This window comes from Apteryx rowi, unplaced genomic scaffold (assembly GCF_003343035.1).
Source record: "Apteryx rowi isolate R43461 unplaced genomic scaffold, aptRow1 scaffold_499, whole genome shotgun sequence".
NCBI classification, from domain to species: Eukaryota; Metazoa; Chordata; class Aves; order Apterygiformes; family Apterygidae; genus Apteryx; species Apteryx rowi.
Genome location: NW_020450759.1, coordinates 32,803 through 43,736, shown reverse-complemented (window position 1 = coordinate 43,736; position 10,934 = coordinate 32,803).

Below are 10,934 nucleotides of genomic sequence, written 5' to 3'. Positions count from 1 at the left end.
AAAAGTTTGCAGCCTATTACTTGCTCAGTGAAAGGGCAGGGTTTCCTGTAATGGAGCTCGACAGATACTTGCTTTAGCCGGTAATGTGATCATGAACCTGCAACATACGGTCAGACACATTCACTTCACATTCGCTTCTGGTAACTGGTGAAAAATTACTTTTGAAATCGAAAGACCTGCAATTGATAGCTTTCTAATGATGAGTGATGTGGTTACACCAAGTTGTCAAGAAATATTCTTCTCAAATTCCAGAGATCTTCTGTTTTGTATCTTTACTTCCAAAATTATTTTTGGCTCTACTTAAAAATTTACTGAAGTGTTGTTGTTTGCAGTGTCATTCTGTATATTGTAAAATGATTCTGGTCTCACAGGAATGTGGCAATTCACCGAAGCTGTGTTGTTGTGCATGCAATTAGTATAAGCTGTATCATATCCTACTGGAATCCACACAGGGGTGACGGAGTACAATGTGTTTTGATTAATGACAGTCAGTATTTAAAATCAAAAGTATGTGGAGAACTTCTTTCCCTAATTTTACAAGCCAGTTGCTAATGACAAAAGCTATTCAGTTTTCATTATTTCTTGTGATTCTCCAAAATCCCTTTTAATATTTTCACATATTTCTTATTTTAGTTGTATTTCTTTCTGCAAGAGACCAAGGAACATTATCTTGGGATATTATTGCAGTGACAATGGTCTTGAAAAGCCAAAATTCATAGTTATTACTGGTACTACTGATGACCTAGGCAAGACTTGGGAATTTTATTCTTTTGTCATTGACATTTGCTTTGAGTAAGATAGCTTGATATGTTCATTAAAAAAAAAGAAGAAAAAAACCCCATGAATACTGTCTCTGTACTTCAACTGTAATTGATTGTTATCATGCTCTGTTAGTGGAAAATGAAGAATTTTCCTAACATGGATTTTCCTACCATGCAAGATTAATATCTCAAATTTTTACATGGAAAAGGCAGGGTACCGTGTTAGCATAAGCATCTCCTGTCCCAGGTTCCCTAGGCAGTGATCGAAGAGGTATGCTATGCTAATCATAAACATTACAGAATGATGCAAGGAAAGGCAACAGCAGATTAGGCAGCTGTTCTCCAGGAAAGGGTAGGGGGATGATAATGGATTGCAGACTTGGACCTGAGTCAATACCATGCTGTTGCAGAAAAGTGAAAACACTGGAACACGTGGTCCTCGGCTCTGCTTAACACTGCCAATGTCTGAGCTGGAAGACTTTGTCCTAGTTGGTCAGTGAGAATGATCAGAGGTCTAAGAAATGTGATGCACGAAGAGAGATCAAATGAATTGGGATTGTTTAGCTTGGAGAAAGAAGGAAGACATGAATACAGCCTCCTGAAAGTAGGGTCTCCTGAAATCCAGCATTATTATTCAACTTTTGGCCTAAGTAAATTACTTATCTTCTTCTGTCTTCTGACATGTCCTAATAGATGTAAGACATAGATATCTGTACAGTAGCTTGCCAGTAAGCCCAAAGATTTTGTCCTGTGTGCACATATCTGTGAATGTAATCATTCCCTTTGAAAAAAAATACTTCTTAACATCAACTCATTGAAAGTTGAGACCATTATATTTTATTTATTCAGAGATCCTTGTTCTCTAATTTCCTGACTGCAAACAAATCCAAATATAATAGAGTTGTAAGCTGAAGCCACTAATAAAGATTAGAGTTGTTTAAAATATTTTGGCTATGCACTGGAAATGAGACAGTCAGTATTAAGGTGAATGTGTGAAGACAGACAGAAAGAGAGAATATGTGAGGTTCAGCAGTGTTCTGGTAAGAAAGTGATTGTGTAGGTGGACTTCCAAAGACATCTCTGAATAATATCTGTGCAGTGGGTTCCTGATGGAAATGACAGTATTCAGTTCAGTGTCTGACATGAGAGAGGTAAGGGAAAAAATAATGAGAGGAGAAAAAAATAAAACTTGTTTCATTAATCAACTTGTTAAGCAAGAGGAACTGTTCTCCAATGGGCTGTCTATGAGAGCTAAGGTGAGAAGTGGAAAGGAAGTTTTATTAAAGAAGACTGATAGCTTAAAGTGAAACATGGCAGACTGTGAGCACTTTTTAGCTAAGTCATAATGGCCAGATTTTGGGGGACACTGGTAAGAAGAGATTTTCTTAGTGTTAGAGTACTATATAAACCAGTTGTAATACAGAAGATTATTTCAGAAAGCAACTAGTAAAATGAAACAGTAGATGATAAAGTGTACTTCTGCTCACTATTTAAGTCTACTCTTCATGCTCTTGAGAAGCTAGAGAGACATAGAGGTATCTTCTCTGTTCCATCTGCTCATTCAGGGCTCTGAATTACTCTGCTGGGATCTGCACACATATTTAGAAATCAACATCGGAAGTATCCTAAGTGTGCTCTGCAAAACTGAAAATGTACAGTAATTATATATATATATATATCATGCATATTGACTCAAAATACCATCCTTTCTTTAAAAAATTACCCACAGGACAAACATTACATTTCTGGAAGCTGAAAATGTATTGATTTTTCAGTACAAAGACTAACAGTAACATTTTTTCAATTACTTTTTTTTTTTTAACTTATGACCTGAACCAATCTTTATGAATAAACAGGTAATGGTTATGCTGTTTTGGTTCTATCCTCTGGTGTATAAGCAAATGCCTATTTCAGTATCTAAATTTCATGAGCAATTTTGGGGGGGGAGGGGAAAAGGATTTTTCAATGCAATTAGTAAATATGGAAGGCACAGCCTTATTTTAGACGTAGTGGAATTACAAAAGCCCATAGATACTGATGGGCTGCCTTCTACTTAAGACAGAAGTAGACTATGTGAACAAATATTGGCACTTCTTACCATCACAGAGAATTTATCTTGTGAGATGCATTCATTTGATCTAGACCGCTTTTTCAGCTGTGTTAAGGAGGGAAATCCTGTAATGAAATGTTTGTGCCTATGTCCTGCTAGTTAAAGCCTTCTCTTCTATGCCATACTGGAACAATGCTTTCTGTATCATTTTTATTTGAAAAAAAAAAAAAAGTTTCACATACACATATAAAGTTATTAACCAAAGATTTAACTGTATACCCAGAGGAAAAAAGTTACAGAGTTTCAGTAAAACCTGTTGAAACATGCTAGGAACATCTGAAAATGTTTTTCACTTCTATGCCATGATAAGGAGTTATGAAGGTCAAGTTTGTTTCAGCAGACACAGGCTTTTTCATTATTAAACACCAGAAGCTGCATTAATGGAACTTCTATCCTCCCTGCTGCCCCCAGCCCCTGGATGCATTGCTCTATCAGCTTGTCCTTCTCCTGCCTCACTTTCCACCAAATTCCACTTGCTATTCAGAAACATCTGTTCATCTGACCAATGTCAGTCTGAGCTTGGCTGGTTAAATTTTATGGCAAAGTCATGGAGCATATGGAACCAGGTCTCATAAGAAATATTAATTAATATCACAGTAAGAGATACTACTATCACTGATTAAAACAAAACAGGTTAACTTCAGACAATTCAAGGGTTCTGTTTTTGTGTGAAAAAGAGGAAGATGAAATTGTTCTACAAATTCTGTCTGTTTTATGAGAGTACGTCTATAAGACAAACTTCAATAGGTATTTAAAAAAATACTGTGGAGGGTCATGACAGGGTTAAACTGGTGGAAAGTTGCAAGCAGCAAGCAACAGGAGCCTCAGACAAACGTACCCAAGGACACCGGTGCAGSTGGGAAYGATACATCCTGAGAAAGTACAGATAAACCAGCAGAAGCCAGTGGGAACCAAGGTTAAGGGCAAGACAGCCTTTCCAAACAAGYAGCAAGGTACAAGGYRYGACCGCTGCGTGCGTGATCGGTGCAATGATTGGCTCCCTGTGRCATAATCTGCACGATGATTGGCCTAGCAAAGTGTGTCTGTGAAACCACTGAAGCAGCTAACTTTTTAAATATGCTCAGAAATAAACAATAAAGGTCTCAGGACGCAACCCCTCCCTGAGTCCGTGCCATTCATCCGCCACAAAATACCACCTACTTTATGACTGAAATCAGCTTACTGGGTAAAGGCAGGTAGTATGTCAATGACAGTACACTCTGTGAACCAGAAACTGGTCTCCATTGTGTTATGTGACCTTTGACAGGAGAGCTTTAATAATGCTTTCAAATCAAAAAATTATGAGCTTAACAAAAAATTATGAAGTTTTTCTTGATTTCATGTGAATTATACTTGATTGGCAGACGATGGTACGTAATTTGTTTGGCAGAATGTTATTATTGCATAATTTGGAATATAATTATCATTAGCATGATTCCTTTCAGTTATGCATATAAACAGAAACAGAATAGGAAGACTGCTGTGTCTCCAACAGAGATGGAAATCGTATGGTATTCTAAGAGACTGTTGGGTTCAAGCGCTTAACTGTTTCTTGTTTGATTTCTCTTCACATTTATTTATATGCACAAAAATATTACAATATTCCAAAGAAAACCTTGGCATCTCTTTTCTCATAAATATAGAAATTGGGACATCAGCAATGGAATGTAATAGTTAATGCTATCACCTTGGTAAACTATCACCTTGGTACTTGAAATAATTACCTTATGCCTGATGCAGATTTTTAATGTCAGTTTAAATAAAGTTTCAGAACTGGATCTCTCCTCTGTTCCTAAATATAGATGGATTTTTCAGGAATACTGACTCCTATCAAACTCCATCCAAGAGAAGGAGAATCAAAGGGCTTTTACACTTGTGACAATATGGCTTCTTTCTGTAAGTGAAATGAATGAGTTTAAGAACATAATTTTAAGTTGAATATTTTTTCCTTTTTTTTAAATTATGGTCCTTCTTTGGCATATCCATTTGATTCATTGTAATTTTCATTGTAATTATGGATCACAGGATTTGGCCCTAAAGTACTATGAAGTGGGAGTAGGGTCAAGCACACTAAGATCAGCTGTTTATAGTGTGACAATCTCACCACATAGGAAAAAAAAAAGTCATTAAATGAACCATTTTAAATCAATTATCTCCTTTTAAAAAAGAAAATCAATCAGTTAAGCATGCAAACAAAAGCAGCCCGATTTTACAGCTTGAACTGTAAAATCTAAATCTGGAGTTCTCATTGCTTAAATTACAAAATTAACATAATCTGGTCATAACAGATTTGGTGATATAATGCTTTGACCAAAGCAGCAGCCATTTTTTGTCTGTTGGTGTATTTTTAAGTCAAATAAACTGTTCTTTACTCAGCACTAACTGTGGACTACGTAGCAAGGATGTATGACTCTCTGACTTTAAAATTAGTTTGTTCTTTTCGTTGTTAACAGTTTTACACAGGCAGAACAGAGAGGTTCTACCTAATTCTGACATTTATGAAATTTTCAGTCTTTTCTTTTCCTTTATCTCACAAAAAAATGCTACCATATACCTGTGTAATATGAAAATTATATGAACATTCAGAAAGCATGAACCTTCCTTTGTACTTGAAATATTCTACACACTTCTCCAAGTTGTATCCTTTTGCTGTTGTGTGCAAGCTTACAAATCGCTTGTAGACTTGAGCTAGTTCAATGCTTTAACCGTGGAACACCAAGAAAAATAATTCAAGGACATCAGTGAGTTAAGTCATGTTTTTCAGAGCATATTTGTTTTTATTCAGCTTTAGCCCTGAGCTGCTTGGTCACTGTACCACTCTTCCCAGTGCTGTGGATTCACAAGGGCTATTTTGGTACAGAGCCTTGTGGAAGTAGAGAGACAGCACAGGCCATAGGTCTTCACGTCACTGTGAACCCTGGAGAGCATGGGGAAAGAGTTGCAAAGAGGGATGGCACGGAGTCAGTCTCAATAAGTAGGACTTACTGGTAATCAGCTTAGTGCCAGGCTATTTGAAAGACACTGGCTGAAAATCATGTTGTTTTCTGTGTATTGCACATCACAGTACTTGGATTTCCAGGTGCTTTCATCATCCTAATCCCCTTTTACCCTAGCTGGGAGAGTAGCAGTCAATGGAGAGTTGACTGTTGTGCAATTCTGATGAGTTTTAAACCATTAATGAATCCTACTACCCGTAGCTGTTTTGCTGCTCTGCCAGCCACACGGTAGGATGCTGCTGCTGTGATAAACCTTATTGTACATCTGTCTCTCAGTATGTTAGCTTTTCTTGAAAGAGGACAATCTTTCTTGCAAAGGAGAGACTTCCTCAACATGAACTTTTACTGTTCTTCGACAATACAAAACGTAACAAACTCTGATGACAAAGGGACGTCACATCTGGTGACCCTATGCAGCAGCATTACATTAGGGTGACCCAACACTGCCTTCATACTGGCATAGTTTAGTGTTCACATGTGAAACTGCTTCCTAAAAACAAAGGAGACTTTTCTTGTGCAAAAGTAGCCCCCACATCTTGTACATACAAATCCATGCTTTGATTTGGTACATCCACTCTCCCTGCGCTCAAGGAAGTTTGACAGCATTCTCCTTCCACATAGGGTTTCTGACCATCTCAGCTCTGCTGGGAGAGGTAATGCACAAGGAGCAGCTGTGGAGCAGCTTACAGCAGCAAGGCTCCAGATCATATATGCAGAATTCACAAGAACTGCCTTGTCAGTTGAAATAAACTTCCTCAGCTCCTTCGAAATACCAAATGGCGCTCAGCTTGGGTAACCAGAAGTTATCATTAGGTCAGTCTATTGAGAAGACTACTTGTTGCATGGTCTACAAAAATTTGACAAGTTAGGTATAGGGCAATCGCCCCCCCTCCCATCCTCAAACTTGACTTGCAATAAAAACTTGCCATTTGGACTGTAAGAAACCTGGAAGATAACTTTTTTGTATCTTTTGTTTCTCACAGTTTATTTTTTGCTCTTCCAAGGAAGTCATATATTCCATTTTTTTCCTCCTATCTTGACAAGTGAAGGCACCAAATAAAAACTTTGCTAAGGATTAGTAAAAACAGATCTTATTTATATTGAAACTGAAACACACCTTTTTTTGTTCAGTTTTGGCTGGGATGTGGTTTACTTCTGTAGAATAGAACATTGTCATGACACATATAGGAAAACCATTCAACTGCTCTACTTACATAGGAAAAAGGAAGACGGAGTTCAGCACATGCTGATATAAATTATACTAATTCATCCTTAAGTGTGATAATTTATGTGACCATGTTTTCAAAACTTGAGTTGATGTAGCGTCCAGAAATGCATAAATATACTATTATGTACTGCAGATGTCCCCTGTGTCTCACAGTGATATAAAAACTGAAAAATAGTAATTATCTAAGTAGATGTGTTTTATGAATACAGTGTAGCCCCTCAATTTTGAAACCATAATGAAATCCTTAGTAGTTTTCAGTGTTTTCCTAATCTTCTTTTGACAGCAATATGTTAGGAAATGCTAAATTTTATACCACATTTACTAATTACACATTAGAAGCATAGTAGTACACATATTTTAAGCTTTGCTTTGCTGTGTACACCTGTTGGGGAACATAGGCTAAACTATAAAAATCTTAATATCCATTAAGATTGGGATGGTGGTTTCAAAGATAATTGCATTTATATAAGATATTGTACAAGGTTCAGACAACACTATCAAAAATTCCTTTTAAGGCTTAAGGACATACAGGAAATAAAGATAAAACTTTACTGGAAAAGAAGTAGGACTAAACAGATAGTGAAATGTATTAATCCCTTTTTACTGATGTACTCTGCTAATTTACCATCTCGAGTTTAGGTCCTTAATTGATGTATAAAAATACAGCTATAATCAGTAAAATATCAATACACATATTTAACACTAAGTATGAGCTCTTAGATTTGAAACAACTTTAGAGTAGATGTCACCAATAAGCATCTAATTCAGATTTAGGAAGACAGGTTCTCTGCTAATTAGATACCAATAGATTGTTAAAAGTGTAGGTATCGAACATTAATATAGCACTTACAAATGACAAGCTCAACTGTCATGTAATTAGTGCAAAGTTACATAAGCAGTAAATGTAAGAGATCAGGTCCTCAGGGATTTAATCAAGTTTCTTTGTTTTTATGTACTTGAGTTTTCCACGACAACTGCAAAGCTCAAGGGCCCTGAATTAAACACCAAAAAGACCCAGAAAGCAGGGCTTTGCCTTTTCTTCATTAAGCCTATCAATACGCTGAAAAAGGAAGTGCAATATATGACAACTACTGAATGTACAGTAAATGCTCATTAGTAGCTCAATGTCTCACTCAACGCCTTAGTCTATTCCTTACTTTGGGATCATTAGTTTAGATCTTCTCTTTTTGCCTAGTTAAGATCCATCTTTATTTACTTTCTCTTCATGTAAATACCTTGTTCTTTCATACGCCCACAGCGAAAAATTGCAGCAAAACTCCAAGCTTCATCAAAAAAAAAAAAAAAAAAAAAAAAGGTAGCATAATAACGAGGTAGTGTTATAGACAGGGAACATACAGAGATTTGCTCCTCCTTTGCCCGGCCGCCGGGCCCGTCCCCCCGCCCCGAGGGCGCAGGGCCCCGTGGGAGCCGGGGCAGCAGCAGCCCCGGGGGGCGTCGAGCACCGCCGCGGGGCCGAGCAGGGGCCAGGTCGCGGCGGGGCTGGGCGGGGGGAGCCCGGGGGGGGTCTCAGAACATGTCTGTCTGAATAGCTTTAAAAGCTGTAAATAAAGGATTGATTTTAGATTAAACACATCTGAAATTTTGTTTCTGTTCTAGTTCTTCCTGCTTGTTTTTAAGTATACCAAAAAGCATTACTTTTGTGACCATAAGTAGCACTGAATTTTTCTTTCAGGGTAATATATTATTTAAATTATTTACTTTCCTTCCCTCTCCTAAAGTGGTCACCAGAAGGGCTTGAACTGGTAGCAGAGTGTACAGAAGGTCAATGCTGTTTAATTTGCACTGGGAAGCTTCCCGACTTTCGCCCAGGTCTGAATTTACCGTTGCACAGAGTGAAAACACGTGTATTCTCTTTGGTTTCCCAATAACAGCACTGCTAACAGTTAAAGGAGGATATGTAAGGGGATGAAATGCTTTTGGTCCATTTATACTTTTGAGAAAGAAAGAAATAAGGAAGGAAGAAGAATCTTGGTTTCCTTCTCTTTTCCTCATGCCATACACTGGTAGCACCGATGAGCTGGTAAGTGAGCGGTAACAAGGTGCTCAGGTTACAGCTTGTTCCCTTACAGAGCAAAAGGAAATAAGGAACGAATCAAGACTCTCTCGGCCTTCTCCTCCCAGGACTGTGAATTTATGCTCAATGTTGTAATCTGAGAAAATAAATTTATAATCTGTGTTTTAGAATTTGATTATACAATGATCGTACATAACTTCCTGAGCTCCCTCTGGGCTTGTGATTTTATGAGTTTGTGATTTTAAAGCAAATTACGTATTTTTATTGCTTTTGAGCCAGCTAGAAAAGTCATTTGATCTCCGCAGGCTTATGCAATACAGATATCTTAACCTAAACTTTTAGATGAAGTAGAATATTGTTTGGGTTTGCTTTATTCATCGGCTAATTTATTTTCCTACACACAGTGTCCAGAGGCTGATTTTTTTCTTATATGGTTATGGCTTTCATTCATGGCAAAATATAAATAAATTGTAGCCCTAAAATATTAGAGCTAATCATTGCTGTTTTCTTTGCAACAACTTGCGAATACAAAAGCAACCAAATTCTGTTCTGATACTTCCCATAGGAACACCAAATGGTGGTTTATGAATATCATTAATATAATATGCAAATGATGTTTGGCTTTTGCTCCTCTATTTGGGGTAACCTAGTCAATCAGTCAGATGTTACTAATGAGCACGTTGATGAAAGCTTATCCAGCTGCTGAGAAGGTCATTGAAATGAGAGACCCTGCTCTCTCTTCACTTGCCCTACATCTAGAATACCGCATGTAGCAATGCTTTGACTGATGTTTAACTGAAGTCACTTGTGTGTTAATTAGGGAATATGAAGTGAGTTGCTGCAACATTTCCTACAACATAAATATATCATAATATAAGCTAAAGGGATTAATTTAATTATATGTGTATTGTTAAGGATTTTTCAAAATAAAATCAAGATAGCAAATTGTGAAGGCTTCTTATGATCAGAAAATGCATTTAAACATAAAGAAAGATTGTTTTCTAGACAGAAGAAGAACCAACACCAGACAGTACATTTAGGGCTGAGTTGTTTGTTTTTCAGTTACAATTTTATCCAAATTTTTTTCCAATCACTTTTTTTCAAAGAAACAGAAGTAAAATTTAACTTCAGCTCTTCCTAATTAAAACTCCATACTGTTGCATAGACACTCACGCAGTTTTAAAAAACCCTCTAGCTGACTGGAATAGTTGCATAGGATAATGTTACACAGGACATTAAATCTCTCAAACAGGACAGTTGTTTTTTGTCTGGATGGTAATGGAAGTCTTCACTGCAAGGGTCCTTGTAGCAGCATTTTCAGCTGGATCAGAAGAAACTCCCCTATCTCCTCTTCTGCTCAGTTCATATATATTCCAGCTGGCCATGGTCCTATATGACCACTCCAGCAACATGCATAATTCACCAGTATTGATTGTCTTAATCTACATACAAAACATCTCCTGACTGTCTTACATGATGATTTCTGCATCTACAGTAACAGTTTCTACTATTCACAATTATGTATAGGTTGGTCAACTCTGCAGCAGGAACCACCTGAAGTGCTCTAGGACAGCCAGATTCCCCACCCAGGATGTTTATTGCCACATTCAAACGTACAAATTGGTCTATGCGCAGCAGGAGCTGCCTGGGGCAATCTTTAGACCCTTCCAGAATTCTTACCTGGAGAGCTCATGCAGCAATTAGTCAAATATTTTGTTGTGAAGGTGGCTGGGAGTTCAGTCAATCACCTTGTCTCAAGTGGGTCCATTGTCTCAAGTGAGCCCACTGTCTCACCTATGCAAAC